The sequence below is a fragment of the Gopherus flavomarginatus genome, chromosome 1 (genome assembly GCF_025201925.1).
Source record: "Gopherus flavomarginatus isolate rGopFla2 chromosome 1, rGopFla2.mat.asm, whole genome shotgun sequence".
Taxonomy (NCBI): domain Eukaryota; kingdom Metazoa; phylum Chordata; order Testudines; family Testudinidae; genus Gopherus; species Gopherus flavomarginatus.
In genome coordinates, this window is record NC_066617.1 from 255560672 (window position 1) to 255577214 (window position 16543).

General features: G+C 41.5%; 2 protein-coding genes across 7 annotated transcripts in view; both read right to left on the minus strand.

The window, feature by feature from the left end:
• ST6GAL2 (ST6 beta-galactoside alpha-2,6-sialyltransferase 2) overlaps positions 1–16543 on the minus strand; it is a 287770-nt gene that overhangs the window by 69076 nt on the left and 202151 nt on the right. The window contains exon 1 of one of the 6 annotated variants that reach the window (XM_050922214.1): positions 3072–3144. The exons of the other annotated variants lie outside the window; for them this stretch is intronic. The gene's annotated coding sequence lies outside the window, so the exon portion shown is untranslated. Of the gene's footprint in view, positions 1–3071; positions 3145–16543 lie in introns of those variants that run through there. 6 annotated transcript variants of the gene reach the window in all.
• Positions 1–16543, minus strand: part of LOC127034210 (uncharacterized) — a 484493-nt gene that overhangs the window by 16662 nt on the left and 451288 nt on the right. The window lies entirely within an intron of this gene.

Sequence of the window (16543 nt, forward strand, 5' to 3'; positions counted from 1 at the left end):
CAGCTCTTGCCAAATTGAATTAAAGTATCAGATTCCATGAAAAAAAAATTAAGACAATGTAAGTTTTGCATGAGAGAGCACTCAAAATCAGGAAATGGATATTCAAATTTTGTTAATGCAAAACCTTAACTCTGCCCCCAAATGCAGTGATATTGTATTGTATAATATAAGAAATCATGTAAACCCTCCTGTGACACACATGCCTAAGTAACAGATTTATGGTTGGTGTATAACTTTCCCTTTGGCATTTCCTTACTTAAGCACTTAAATGGACAATCCAAACATTCTCTTAAGATCATTTTAAAATGGAATATCCTAATTGTGTGGTTTTCTAGTTTTTCTTTAACACAGGGGAAAGCAAAAACATAAGGAAATGGCACTTCACAATTCAGCTGTCCTACTGTCTTCCAGTAGTTTGTGTAAACTCCAAATCTGGAATTATCTGTCCAGGCATTCCTGGATAACCCTTGTCTGTGCACAGATGGGGCCACTTGACAAAAGATCTTCTATTAACAGCATCAGGAGCTGCACAGATCCTAAAGTAAATCACAGTAGGCTTCCTCCTACAAACCGTGTGAAGTGCAGCGCAGCCCTCACTTAAGTCCCTATCTTATACTGTACAAGCCACAGGCAACTGCCATGCCTACACAGAGCCTCTTTGACTTGAATGGCTTCTGCATGGATACTGTAGCCAACCCACTCAAATTGCAGAATCAGGGCTTAATTCCTTGCTCATTTAAAGGTGCAAGGGACTTATCCCAGGCACAACTTTAGTATGCTTCTCAGTACATAGTTAAGTTAGCCAGTCATACATGCACAACATAGACTTATTTAGCTGTACAATTTACAATCTTGGTTAAAAAAATGCAAAACATACTGCACATGCCCAGCCTATGATTTTTCAGTCAAATCAAATAAAATTCACCAGAAAGCTCAAAAACACTTCTCTTTCTTGGTCTATTTCCAAGTCAAATTCCAAATCACAGCTATTCAGAGTAAAGGGTTATTTTAAACAAAAATTGCACAAACTTTATTTTTAAATAGGAAAATGCACCCTCCCCACATTATCAAAACCAACTAAGTTATTTTTGCTCAAGCTTTCAAAAATAAATAATCTTCAGGCAGAGACCGAGCCTAGAAAATTTCATCCCAAAACATGAAAACTCAAAGTTCTGAGAGACTAAAAACAGAAGGTTAGAATAAAAACTATTATGCAACCTTGACTATAATGATTGCTGCAGGCTCTACTATAACATCACTTATTATTTAACATTTTTACATGCGAAAACAAATTAATCTTAATATTCCATAAGTAGGGCCCTACCAAATTCACAGTCCATTTTGGTCAAGTTCACGGTCACAGGATTTTAAAAATCATAAATTTAATTATTTCAGATATTTAAATCTGATTATTTTGTGATGGTGGAACTGTAGGGGTCCTGATGCAAAGGGGAATTGTGAAGGGGTTGCAAGGTTATTGTGGGGGGGGGGGTTCCAGTATTGCCACCCTTACTTGTGCATTCCTGCTGGCAGTGGTGCTGCCTTCTGAGCTGGGCGGCTGGAGGCCAGGAGTACAGCTCTGAAGGCAGCACCACTGCCAGAAGCAGCAAAATGTAAGGATGGCACAGTATAGTATTGCTACCCTTACTTCTGTGCTGCTGCCTTCAGAGCTTAGCCCTTGGCCAGCAGCTGCCACTCTCTGGCCACTCAGCTCTGAAGGCAGCAGCAGAGAAGCAAGGGTAGCATGGTATAATATGGTATTTCCTCCCTTACTTTGCACTGCTGCTGTCGGGACACTGCCTTCAGGGCTGGGTGCCTGGCCAGCAGATGCTACACTCCAGCCACCCAGCTCTGGAAGGGTGACAATACTATGACTCCCCTACAATAACCTTGCAAACCACCCCCCCCCACCCCGGCAACTGATTTTTGGGTCAGGACCCCAGTTTGTGAAATGCTGGTCTCCTCCGTGAAATCTGTATAGCATAGGGTAAAAGCACACAAAAGACCAGATGCATTTTTCACTGCTTGAATTTGGTAGGGCCCTATCCATAAGTGATTACAGCTATGAATGATTTATTTAATCAATTCAAAATATTTTTCTAATATTCACTGACACCAAAATAAAATATCTGATAAAAATATAATCATTCGACAGAAAGGACCAAAGTTGCATACTAAAGGTACATTGATAATCAATATTTTCAGGGGGGGAAAGATACTTCTTACAATATAAAACAGTTGTATAACTATTCCAAGTTCAACCTGAGAAAACAAAGAGGGAGCTAGTCAAAAAGCCTTGGAAAGCAATATCACAAAAAGGTCTCATTTAAATTCCTGGAAAGCACCGCTTCTCTACATATATCTATTCAGCTCTCTGAACAGGCAAGTCCTGCTAAAACACACACACACACAGCCTACTGTAACCCTGCCTGAGACTGAGCTATGCCACCGAGAATCCATATGGCTTCACGTAGATCTTTCCCACCCAGTAAACGGTGGAAAGCAGAAAACCGCCCCACAAAAAGTAAATTTTGCGAGTGTGTGTTTGCAGCCCAGTCATGGGCTTTTTCTCAGATCTTTATATTCGCGATCGCTACCGGGGGGGATCAATCTCGAAGCCTCCAACCCCGGAGCTCTTTGCTCTATCGGCAAACAAGCACGGCAAGGGGGGGACAGAAACCGCGGCGCTTCTCTGGCCGGTAACATACTTCGATCCCCGTCAGCGCCCGGCCACAACAGTCCGCGTGCGCGCCGCGGGCATCCCGCTGCTGGCCTGAGCGCCGCCGCGGCTAAACCAAGCCAGCCGGGCGCTGCGGGAAGGCGGCGCGGGGTCCCTCCCTCCGACCTTCGCGCCCAGCCCCGGCGGCGCAGCCCGTGCTAGGGACGCCTCAGCATCGCTCCGCTGGGCGCTGCCGGCGCGTCGCCACCTTGCGCGGCCCCCCGGGCTCACCCACCGCCAGCCGCCTCCCTGGGGGCCAGTCACGCGTGCGCCCGGCGGGGAATGCTGCTATTGTCTCTCCCCGCCTCGCCCATCGCTGCCCCTGGGAGCGGGGCTGCTTCGCCCCCGTTACCTAGCAGGAGCAGGGCTAGGAGAGCCGCGGGGAGCTGGGGCGCGGCGGGGGCTGCAGGGCGGCTGCCCGCCTGGCTGGAAGCGCAGCTCGCTGCTGCGGGGCGGACATGCTGAGGCTGCTGCTCCTGTGCCGCCGCCGCCGCCGCCGCCGGCTCCGCGTCCGGGAGGGAGGGACAGACCGCGGGAGTGGCGGGCAGCAGCAGGCTCGGCGCTCCCCGGCTCATTGTTCGGGGACGGGCAGGGGCGGGGTCACTGCTGCCTGCCGGGGAGCGCGGTGCCCCGCCTCGGGCTGAGGCGGAACCACGCCGCTGTGTGCCCGGGGGACGCCCGCCCGCCCGCTGCATTGGCCGTGGCCCCCAGTGGCCGGCTGCGGCCCCGCGTGTCCGAGGGTGGGTGCGGCTCGGGGCGCTGCCGGGCTGGGAGCCCTGAGCCTCAGGCGTCTCCCGCAACCCCCCCGGCCCGGGCGGGGCCTCCGGGCGCTCAGCCACGCCGCCTCCCCAAGAGACAGGAGCGACTTGGCGCTGCGCGCTTTAGCCCGGCCGCGGAGAACCGCTGTGGATCGTCGCTGGGCGAATCCACCAAACCACGTGCGCCTGGAGAGAGTTTGCGGGGTGAAGCTAGGACCGGGAGCACTGAAACCCCGGCTCGAGCCTGCAGTTTCTACCAACCGCGAGCTTGCTGGAGGGTCACCGCCAATGGCAAGCTGCCTGCGGACAGCGTAGGTTGCCATGCAGGAGGTGACCTTCGGGCATCCGCAGCAGGTCCAGCGCGCTACGCTGCTTTTTAGTTACTGCCCTGTGGCTCGTCCTGCAGTACGTGCCCTCAGTAGTGCCCTCTAGCTGCCTCAGAGTAGCACTGTTGGAGGCTACGTGAGAATGATAAAGCATCTTGCAAAGTAAAAGCAGCGGGTGAGGGGAAGAGGGGACCTATTTTTCCCCATACAAGAAAGTTTTCGGTACAATTTAGTTTGATTTCTGGCGGGCGCAAACCCCAGAAAGGGGGCTGATGTGACAGTTCCACCCCCCACGTAGAAAGCAAGGGAGGCAGGAGGTATTGAAAAAGGTTGGGATTTTAAGATAACACTCCATTTATTAGGAAAACATTTTAAGCTTGTAAAGACTTAGTTGAAGTTATTATCTACATGTCTACAAATTGTGTATAAAGGACTCAAAAACAATACAATGAAACCTGTAAGATCAGCCCCAGCAAAGGAAATTAAAAATAAAAGTTAAAAAGGAACTACTGTAAATACGCTTTTGTACCTCTGCATTTTTATGTAACCAACCCAGACTGGTTGTTTCCTGCTGGATTCTCAGTTAGCTCCCACAAGCAGATGAATGAAAATTATTTCCTACCTAATCCTTGCTAGGCAAGTATTTGGATAGCCATTGATTTTATTATTTTAGGGCTAGAGTCTGCTATCCTTACTCAGATTTAATAGTAGTTTACCACAGACAGGTGGGTGCTTTGATCACACTTTTTATTTGAATTGAACTATTCACCTGCTTAAAGTTAAGCATCTACATAAGTCTTTGCAAAACTAGGGTTTTATTGTGTCTGTATCTGTTGTATCTAAAATATTCAAAACAAAGTTTATGAAAGAAAATCTTAACTGTTCAAGAAAAGTTAATCAAAACAATGGGTATTAAAGTTAAATAGGAGACAACATGCTAAAACAAATTAAAATATAGCATGTTAAAACCATACAAATAAAACAAAGGTGTTAAAGACAAAACAGGATCAAGAAGCAGTGAGTTAAAAATAAAGAACCTCAACTGTTGAAACAACCCTCCATATGCAAAGCAAATACTAATGATCATAAATCTTTAAGCACTTTATCCACTTAGCCTATTTACTGTATTTGACTGAAGAAAGAGGAAGTTTGTGAAGGATGCATCTGATTAAGCAAACAAAATAACCTTTTTCTTCAAGTTAGGACACTATAAAGTCAGGCTTTGGAAAAGAAGTTTCTTTATCTGAACTAAAATAGTAAGTTGTAGATATAGACATGAAACATGAAATAAATAGTTTGACACTCCCTGTGCATCACAGAAGACTGTAACAGCAAAAGCAGCCTTAATAAAAGTGTTCTCACCAGAGATGTACTTAAGAGTTTGGCAACTGCTGGGTAATCATTCTAAGGATTTGTTGCTGCCTGAAAGTTATTCCCATAGTCATTCAAAAATCTAAAATTTTAACTTAGTGCCAATTTTATTTATATATGCTTTGCCTACCAAGTAACCTTCCCCCCCCCCCCAGATTTGTTGCATCATGCTACAAAGATACCTGCTGGCTGAGACAATTAATCGTAACCATGTCATACAAAAATATAGTACAAGATATATATTCCTAACCCAATTTTCTTTTTTTAAAGTAGGAATTTGATTATATAGAAATGCAGCTTCTGATATGTATATCACAGTTCTAAAATGTGCTATTCTTTATGGTCATTCCACTTTTACTATTCCAAGTGAAAATTAATTTCAATTTAGAAGCAGAACAAATGAATAGTATGAGTTAGGTAATATTATGAAAAAGCTGGTAGCACAAAGATATTCTACATGTGATATTAGGACAGTACCTCACCTGGAAATTTTTCTCCCTATCAGGAGAATTCAACGGTAGGGAGTTAAACTGTTTGAGCGCAAGTCTCATAGGTAGATTCTACTGATATTAAAGCCCATCTAAATGTAAAATTTATCTCTTGGAAGCCAGTTGGAGATTGTCTGCAGACAGATAAGGTTTGCTTTTGCCTCTAGCTTTGCGTGCATTTTGCTTTTGGCTCAGCCAGTGAACTCTGACGAACAAAGATCCGTATAGCCCACAGTTCCTACCACTGACCTGATTCTGATTTCACTTATATTACTGTAAATAAAGAACAACTCAATGGAGTTACACTGGAGTAAAGACTGTGTGAGATTATTATTATCAGCCCCCCCTGTGATTTCAAAACACCTGGAGAAAAGGTTTGAAGTTCCGAGGATAGTAATTGCTGGAAAGTCCAGCTTTTCAAAAGGTGCAAGAATCTACATGCAAGTACTCAAGTATGGGTGAGCATTTCTTTTATATATAGTTAGCATGAGGATAAAGTTTCAGATACTGTATACACACCGATATGGTTTCTGCTTTTCTGTTACTGAATTTAAATACTGGTGCAAGTGCATCTATTATTTTGTTGCTGTATTAGTGGCACATATGTAAAGGGAATAAATAACCTAATTTAACCTGATCTTGAGACACAGGCCCTTAAAGTTATAACATATCAGTGTAGTGATCATCTAAATCTACAACATATAGTTTATAACCAAAGCCCTGTTACAAATCGATTAATCACTCCCAGGACATGTCCATAACAAATGTAATGGGTGAAATCCTGGCCCCATTGAAGTCAAAGAGGTTTTGCCATTGACTTTAGTAGGGCCAGGATTTCACCCAAAAGAACCTATTAGAATTAGTCTAGCTTTGAACATAAAGGGCTAAATTATGGCTGTCCCAATATGTGGGTGGGGTGGAGGGGATGTGTAGGAAGCTCTTACCTCCTCACCTTTGATATTTTGTGAGCATCCCAGGTACTACTACTCCTACCAATAATGCTTACCACCCCATAGGAACACATTCGAGTGGATTAGACCCCACTCCTTGGCAAACCAGCAAGCATATAAGGCTACAATGGGGAAAGTGTATGACACACCTCTTTGTCATATAGGTATAATATACACCTCTATGACCTGGTAAGCATGCTCCCTCCGGTACCTCTGGAGGCAGCGTACGTGCTGCTTCTCTTCAAAAGCACTGTTTCCGGCTACTTTGTCTCCTTCAGTGCCCTTCTTCCCTGTTCCACCTCTAATGCAGCCAAAAGAAAATCTGAAGACTTTATATATTGTGTTCCTGACAAATGCTGAACCAGGTTTTGTTTTTAATTGTGAAGTGGATTTTTAATAAAGTTACTGTAGTTGACTTCCTGGTGCCTCAAAAGTGTGTTGGGTTTGCAGTTGTTTGCATTTGTACGTGGATTTAGGAACTGAGCCAACAAGGAATTAATATCCTGCCTTCAGGAGAGGTTGTGGCCCAATTTTCTTTTCTCATATCTTCTAGAAGATGATCAGTGGAATAGCTTTATCTCTAAGGGAAGCTATTTCTCTGCCCTTTGAAAGCACCATGATGAAATACTCAGTAGCAGAAAGATAGGGTAGAATTCAAAAATTTAGGTAACTCAGGTTGGAATCTGGTAACTACAGCATCCTGGCTCAAAGGAATTGGGGGGAGAGAGGGGGAGGCAGGAAGGATGCAGTGCTTACCAAATTAGCAGGTTGTTGCTAAAATAAGCCAGGTATTTTGTTAAAAATCCCTTTCAAATATATGTATCTGAAAAACAATCTAATCCTGGGCCAGATTCAAATACACACTGACACTCATTCAGCATGAACAAGAGTAAGTGCCATTCACTATCGGTAAGTCTTATAATAAATCTGTCATAAAATGTAAGCTTCACCACTCTAGATGTGGGCTCAGGATACACTGTGACTCAGAGACACATTTCTGAGTCATAATTTCTTTCCTGTTTCTTCCTTGCTCTTGAAGGACCATATTTTACTGCAGGCCTATCCCAGAAGTAAATTCCTAACCCTCTGGCTTAGCTGTATCTGCCAGGAAGTAGAGTCAAGGCCCTACTCCCAACCCCTGCCAATACCTGTTTCAAGGAGGAAGTAGGAATTTAGCCTCACCTACTGCTTCGTGTGCAGTCTCAACTTTTCTGCATACGAGTATAAGGGGTTTCTTGCTCTCTTGCATTGGCATGTAGCACAAGTCACAATCTTGTACTGAGACTTCTTCCAGTAGGAGAACCGGACTAAGAAGAAATTTTTAAAAATTGAAAAACACCCTATTAAAAACTTTGTGCTAATTGTCATATCTTCAGATGGCCAGTAAGCCATCATGTGCCTGCAACAAATAGACTTTATACAAGGTAAAAGAAGGAATCAACAAAGTGGAGAAGATTTCAGCATGAGCACAGTAGGAAACTGTATTAGTCTGCTCCAAGCTCAGTCTCCATCCTCAGCTGATCGCTGTCTGATCAGTTTTTCACAATAGCACTGGGAGATAGTTCTAGAATTTAGGCAAAATCACACAGATAGTCATCAGGTGGATAAGGACACAGACTCCATGCTAATGAAATTGCAATTTCTTTTCAAGAAAGAGATGATTAGCATCCAAAAAATGTGCAGTAAAAACTTTTTACAATTGCTAACTTTGAGGAACCCAACCAAATGTCTCTTAGCATTTTCCACTGAAGCTGTAGAGGCCTGATCCTAGAAGCTGCTACATTTAAAAAATTTATTAGTAGCTGTACCACTTGATAGGCACTCTGCATCTGGAGTTCCCATTGACTTCAATAGAAGTTGAGGTGCTACACATAATGCAGCATTTATATGCTGCTTTGTGACTTATGTAGGCACTACACTGGTCTACAATTTTTGAGAAATCGTCTGCTTCAGAGATAAAATGTGATATTTATTATATATTTTGATGTGCTGAACTCAAATATGACAATTAAAACAACTGATTGGCTACTGTTTCTAAGATATTCAAGTTTTTACATTTTATGTCTATGTATATTGTGTAGATAGTAGAGTTTTAATCATAAATTGTAAACCTAAGTCTTTTCTTGTGTTTATGGTTGCTTTACATGATAATATTTCACCTGTCCTGTTTATGTAACACTTTAAAAATCAGCAAAAGGGTTATATCAATAAAATTTATTATGAAACAAAAGGCAAAAAACTATTATGTACATAGTTTAGTCCTATTCAGTGTCTACTCGGTGCATCTTGGCTTGTCTCTTGTATTCATTAAATGGAGCATCTCTTATCACTGTCCAGCAATAGTCTGCAAGCATTGATGGGCTCCATTTGCCCTGATAGCCTGCCAGGAGATTCCACTGCTGTAGTCTGGAGCCCAACAGCTCTGTCTTACTCTTGAGTAGTTCCAAATCCCTGACAAGGTCATTCAGTTCACCTTGTGTTAGGAGGTGTGGTTCAGAGGAGGACGATGGGAGAAAATGTGGGTCCTGTGACATTGATGGGTCAGGACCAGAAGTTTCATCCTCTTCCTCTTCCTCATCTGACTCAAGTGAGAATGATTCTGATGCATCAGGAACCGGCAGTCCTTCTCCGTGGGGTACTGGGCATATAGCTGATGGAATGTTTGGATAATGCACAGTCCACTTTTTCTTCTTTGACACACCTTTCCCAACTGGAGGCACCATGCAGAAATAACAATTGCTGGTATGATCTCTTGGCTCTCTCCAAATCATTGGCACTACAAAAGGCATAGATTTCCTTTTCCTGTTCAACCACTGGCGAAGATTTGTTGCACAAGTGTTGCAGCATATGTATGGGGCCCACCTCTTGTCCTGATCTCCAATTTTGCAGCCAAAAGAAAGGTGATAGGCTTTCTTAACCATAGTGGTTATACTGCGCTTTTGTGATGCAGAGGTCACTTCACCACAAACATAGCAGAAGTTATCTGCACTGTTCACACAAGTACCAGGCATCTCTGCTCACTTTGGCTAAACAGAAATGTGTCCCTTTGCAAAATCAAACACTGACAAATAAGAGAGCACGACACTGTATGATTTCTAGAGCTGATATAGGGCAATTTGTTCAGCAGAGTGATGTAAGCTTTATTATGATTGCATCATCCATAACTTCTAGGAATAACATGATGCAATTCATATAATGTATGATGCAATACCAGCTTCAGACTGCATCATTCATTGTTTTGCCTAAAAAGCAAGTACTGTCCAAATCCAGTCATAGATTTATTCATAGATCCAGTCAAAGATGTATTTTAGTCATTTCTGGTTTAAATTGACTTTATAACTCACTTATCCTCCGCCATTCCCAAGTCAAGGGTCGTATATACTGACCCAATAGCATATCTTGAAAACTAGAGCCAATCAACAATTTTAAGCATCATTTTTGTTCTCAGTGACCCAGAATTAGTAAAGTTGGACTACATTTATTTCAGAAGCATTTTGGCTGTAGAGCAGTGTTATTGATGAGCTGCAATGGGTCATTTCTTCTGTTGCAAAGGTTAACTGAAAATCATTTTTCATGTAACAGGTTTCTGAAGAAAAAAAAAAGCCATGTCTGCTGACTCATCAAGAAATGAGAATGAAAAGATGATTGGATTTGGAATGACAGTTTTCACAAAATAAAGTAGCGTGCATAATTCAGAATGGGAAATGCATCTTGCTGATGGGGCACACTAACACAGAAATGTATGCATTTTCATACATTCACTTTTAGGATAACTGGCTAATCTTTTAGAGCCTCTCACATTTTGGGGTCCCATCCAGACCAATGAGTGGTTGTATCACTGCCTGCCCTGTTACCCTGGCTGTCTTAAACACACTTCTTTTGTGGCTCACAACCTGGACACCAACAGCCAGCAGACAAGCATGCAGTTCCCTGGGTGTGTTTGTGCTGTAGAGCCCTGGTTCTGTGATCTGACCCCAGCAGCCTGCCTGCAATACAAAAGCCCCACCCTTGTCTCCACCAGCCTTGGTTCCTATTTGTAGGGTGCCCCTAAAACACAACCAAGTCCCAAATTTCTCCATAACCATCTGCCTTGAAGTGTTCAGACACCTCCTGGACAACTCAGAGCAATAAGGCAGCTTGTTGTGCCTCTAAATAGAGAAAAGCACAGCTTATAGCTTTGAGTTAACAATCACTTTGATTCAAACACAGCACTGTGTTGCTTTAGATTAAAAGTAAAAGAAGATGAACTCACTTAAAACCTCTCTTTTTGTTAAAGCAGAAAGGATAAAGACAAAATTATTACAAGCAAATAAAAATAAAATGCACTTTCTAGCTGCTAAGACTTAACAAGCTACAGTCTTGGTTTTAGATAGATTTCTTACTAAACTTTCTTCTTTGCAGCCATGGCTGCCTTTCTCTCAGGCAAGTCCTTCCACAGAACTAAAGGTACTGGTTTCCCTTGTCTTCCTAGGTGAAAAATCTTTACATAAGCAGGTTTCTCATTTATACTCAGTTCCCAGAGATTTCAGGTGTCTTAACTGAAGGACCCATCTTTCTCAGCTTGCAAGAGCTCGGGCCCTGTATGTCTGCCCAACAATGGATGCCAAAATGGCTGCTTCTGTCTCTTATATCTTCCCAAACTCACTGTTTTGTCTCCACACTCCTGCAGTTCTTCACTTCCTGTGGACTTCCCATTCCCCTGCTGATTCATATATAATTGGGGTTTCCATTGTTTTTGGTCACACCTTGCTTAATTTCATTGGAGACAGGTAGATAGCTGCCTTCCCTCCTATCTGGGATAAAACTTTTTCCTCCCTGTGCTTGGTCACAGACTTTAAAACTATATGAATGAGTATCCATAATTCCTCATATAGTGTTAATACACATATTTATGACAATATTAATCACCAGTCTGTCATTAGCTTTCATAAATGACCTTATTTGATACAGTTTTATAATACAATAATATTGTGTACAATCAGTTGATTCAATTACTTATTATTTGAGGTTCAGACCCCCACAAGAGTTTTTCCCTTGACTAGAACTGTCATTTAGTTACTCACATACACTTCATTGTAGCTGAAGTGGGAAGGTTAGATTTAATGTGCAAAATAACCCCATCAGGATTTAGCCTAAAAGAAAACTATTAGTTTTCATTAGCACAGCAGTCTGGACAGTCACATTATAACAAAACATTTCTCAACATGCACGCACTGCAAAATGTTAAGACAAATAATGAAATATGAATATTGTTGTACATACATTACATTAATCCTCCCTGTGCCAGTGTTGGTGCACAGGGCAGAAATTAGTCCCTTCCATTCTTCTCTGGCATTTGCTGCTGCTTCCATCCGCTCTGTGGTGTTGAGATTGACTGTTCTGCCCTCCCTGCTAAGGGTTCTTCTTCAGGTTTCTCTTGAGTGCCCTCATGTCCTCACACCATTTGGTTTCCACTTGCCAACTTCAAGTGGGTGTCTGTGTGTTGGCATCTGGTGTACTTGCTCCAGATATGTTCAGCGCTTCCTTCTGATTCTGGGGTGAAAGTTCTTCTGAGGCTAAACCAGGAAAGAAATTTTTCTAGTCTCTTTTATATTGGGTCCTCATATTGCTGGAGTCACAAAAGCTACCACAAAACTTTATTCTGTAACATTTAGAGTTAAATAAGTTTTATATATATAAATAATTGTTAGTTAAATAGTACATTATAATCAGAAGGGGGAAAATAAGTATAGGCTAGGGAGAAAAGATATGTTTTGAAATGCTGTAAGAGGGCTGCTACCAGGCATAGGAACAGAAGAGACAATTTTAATCGAAGTCTTTATTTTCCGCTACATTTCACATGCAAAGTTAGTACATAGTAAACAGCATTTCTCCCTGGGTGGCAAAATTCACCTCTCTCCTGAACAAAGCTTGAATTAGTTGGTTTTGTTCAAGGAACAAAGAGGCAAATTCTGCTCTTAGTTATACCCTGGCAGACCCTTGCAGTACAGTACAAGCGAGGGCAAAATTTGTCCTTATATCAGGAAAGAGATGGAATTCACACACAGAGCATCTGCTGAGAATGCAGGAAATGTCTATTATTTTTATGAAAATTAGGCATGACTCAGTTTACCCACTCACTTTTATATTGATACCTACTGGTCTCAAGGGTAACTTTCCAGAGACATTAATTGAGAACAGGAAAATAAACAATGAATGGACTGTGTGTGGGTCACATAGGTGGGCTAGTTTGAATGAACTGTCAAGAACCATCAGCGTGTTTCTAGAGCTACCTATGAGATACAATGGAGACCAATGACTGCTGGCCAAGGGGAGTATGGATGAGTGACTACCTCTCTGATTACAAGACTTCCAGGGTCAAGTGGTGAGTAAGGGGAGTGTTGTAAGAATGACTGTCAATCACACAATCTTTTTGTAAAGTAGTAGACAAAAGCTTGTTATTACCTGTAAGAAACTTGTCTCAATATTAGTAATATGTAGAGGCACCAGTCAGGACTGAGCCCCTACTGTGCTAGTTGCTGTATGGATAAAAAGTAGAAGACAGCCTTGAAACATATACAAACTAAGATTAGGTACAACAACCGGAGTAACAAACAATTGGAAGGAACTGTGGAGGGAGGAAGACAGTAATAAGGAGGTATGTTTATATGGCCAGCTATAAGAGCAAGTTGGTCAATTTACTTTTTAGAAGTTACAAGATAAAAATACACAAAATGTAATGTAAACCTCAATTGTAACAGCCATTATCTATCTAGCTATTAGCACTTGGTGGTTTCCCATAGGTATGACAATAGAAGTGGGTTTTGTGGGAGGATTAGAAGGACAGGGTCTCAGCTGCATTGATTAGTTCAGGGGGGGTTTCCATGTATTAAAAAGCATAAAGGTCCTTGGAGAAGAAGCAGACAAGTAAGCATGGGAGGATAGCATTATTGGCAGTTCACACTGAAAGTGGAAGAGGATAGGATAAGTTATAAAGAGCCTTAGAGGTGTGGACCACAAGCTTGTATTTGATTTGGAGCAATGGACGCCACCAGAGAGATTCAAAGAAGAGGTGGTCAGAATGACAGGATAGAAACTAGTCTATTCAAAACAGTATTCAGTAGCAGAGTTTTGAAAGGATCTGAGGGGAACGAGGTGGGTGTCAGGAATGCTAGAGAGGAGGAGGTTGCACGAGGGAGAAGAGGGTCTGCACAAGAGTATTAGTAGCATGGACAGAACGAAAAGGATGGATTTTAGAGACATTATGGAGGAAGAAGCAGCAAGATTTGATTTTATGTTCCTTCATTTAAATACATCAGCTATAGCATCTGTGGCAGAGGGTCATTTGTTGGAGAAAGTTGTTTCTTACCCAAAAAGAAACTCATGTCCTTCTCTTTCTCATCTTTTTATCTTATGTTGCTAAAGTAATTGTCTTCCATATAAGCAGCAGCACTCAGAAGTGCATGCAAAACCAAAGAAGGTATGCAAACTTGTTTCCAGAGAACGTCTCAATTTTCTACAAAAATATTGTGTCACAAGGATCCATTCCATATGGAATAGTATTAATACTGTATTTCTTCTTCATCATGGAACCTCCAAAACCTTTCTCCTTTTTCTGTCCGAGTCTTGGAAGCACTGATTCCTATTAAAGTGTATAAAGAAGCTGACTTCATTTTGTTTATTCAGGATGCTGTAGGTAGAGCAAGGATGACTTAGCCCTAAATTGAAAGAAAGTTTTTAAGATTACAACACTTGAATTAGACTCATTAGGCCAAATTCTTTTTCAGGCAGAGGAGGCTGAATATTGCACCCCCATACCTCTGTTGGGTCAGTTATGTTGTTAGGTGTCTTCTCTCGTGAGGGAGGGCAGTACTCCTGGGAGGGAAGCTGTACATTGCAGTGTGGCTCCATAGGAACCTAGCCAGCTGAAGTTTTCCAGGAGTTGCTGTGAATCAAATAATCTCCCAGCCAGCTTGCCCTTTTCCTTTTCCATGTGGCCTTGCTCACTTGTGAACTGATTAGCTGGTTTCAGGCTCCTCTGCAGAGTAAGGTTGCTGGGCAATTTGTGCCACTCTGCCTTCTTCTCCTGCCTTTGGGGGTCCATGGACTGGATTATTCATATGTTCCAAGGCCAGAAGTGGTGATTGTGATCATCTAGTCTGACCTCCTGTACAAAACAGGCCATAGAACTTCCCCACAGTAATCCCTAGAACTTTTAGAAAAACATCCAATCTTGATTTAAAAATGGTCAGTGACCCAGGGTGAGTGGTTCCAGTGGTTAAGTCATTATAAGTTGCAGCCTTAGTTGCAGTCTGAATTTGTTTGGAGGCTCGCTGTGGTGCATCCCAAAGGTTGAAATCAGCCCATCACGTTTTGGATAAAGGGATAACGGCTAGAGATAAACAGCAGAGATGCGGAAAACATTTTGACACCCATATGTGTGTGTGTGTAGTTTGGTTAATTACACTTACAAAAATATTTGAAATGGCAGTTATTCACTCGACTGAAGTTGATGTGCATCTGCACGTACTATATTTTGCAAGTGGTTTTTATTTTTTTTAAATAAGCCATAACTGTTTTTATCACTGAAAACAAAAATGTCAGACAGCCCCAAGCAAAAGAAACAAATACCAGATAAAAAAAGATGAACAATGATAAGATAGTGTTTTATATCCATTTCTAAAATACAGCCCAATACCCTTTAAATAGCTTAGTGGATTTAAAAGTTGTGAGATGTAGAGTCAGTGTCCGCTTAGCAAATTTGCTGCATATACAGTGAATCCATTCCTTGATGAATGGGCCTGAGACTGTCAGCAGCCAAAAGTTCTATTTAAACCCACCTATGAGGGAAGAGGAAATGGGACTAAGCAGTTAGTGTTCAGACTAGGATGAGAGAGGTCAAAGGCGCACAGCCCCCTTGTGTTACATGAGACTTGTCTATACTAGTAGTGAAATAAAATACCTTCTGTTAGTTTTCAATGATATTGTTTCCCTTAAGTCTCAATTAAGCAAGAGCCACCCTCAGTTAAGCTCACAGGAATTCATTCCGTTATATGGCCATCAGCTTCCTTGGACTGATCACATTTGTTGCGTAATCCACACTACCAAAGCTTTTTTTAAAAAAAATTGTTTCAGACATAAGTTTTAATATTTCTTAACAAGACACAGTTTTTTAAATTGTATCAGAAGTTTCTGGAACTTTCCATTAATCAAAATGAAATCTCACTGTCTGGGCTATTAAACTAATTCCCAACAATAAAGCAACTTATAAAGCTATGTTCTGAAAGTCAAAGTCATATTTTCTGCAGCTAAGTTGAATTGTGTCTCCTGTATCTCAGTGCCTTATATTTTCATTGATATTATTGACATCAGGATATAAAACACATGCATAGTGGTTGCCATTAAAAAAAATCAATATTTGCTAATTTTTACCACAGAAGGATATCTTAGGTGCATCACACCTTTCCTGTAGAAATAGCTGTCAAGCAGACTAAGCTATGTATGGTATTTCTAAGGTGCTTTTATAATTTTACATGATATCTATTTCAGATACTATATGTTTGATTTCTGTTGGCAAATATTTATTCTTTAATGGAGACCACTATAGCATTGCAAATAATGGATAACAACCTATAGTTAAACAGTTTAGTTGAAAGGATGTGATCATTTCTTACTCTAAGAATAGGGAGGCCAGCTTCTTTCCAATATGGGCTGAGTTTAAAAGAGGTTTTAATAACTAAATTACCCCACTGAGATGAAATAAAATTGAGAACTTGATGAGAACAGATCTTTAAATTGACATATACACAACGGGAAAATTTTATCATAGTGCCATTGATACAATATATGTTTATTACTAATGTGTGAAGTCTCATAATTGTTGTTGCACAGATTTTCAATTAGATAAAATTTACTAGTAAAATGTTAGTTAGGTTTTGGAGTACTGGTGATA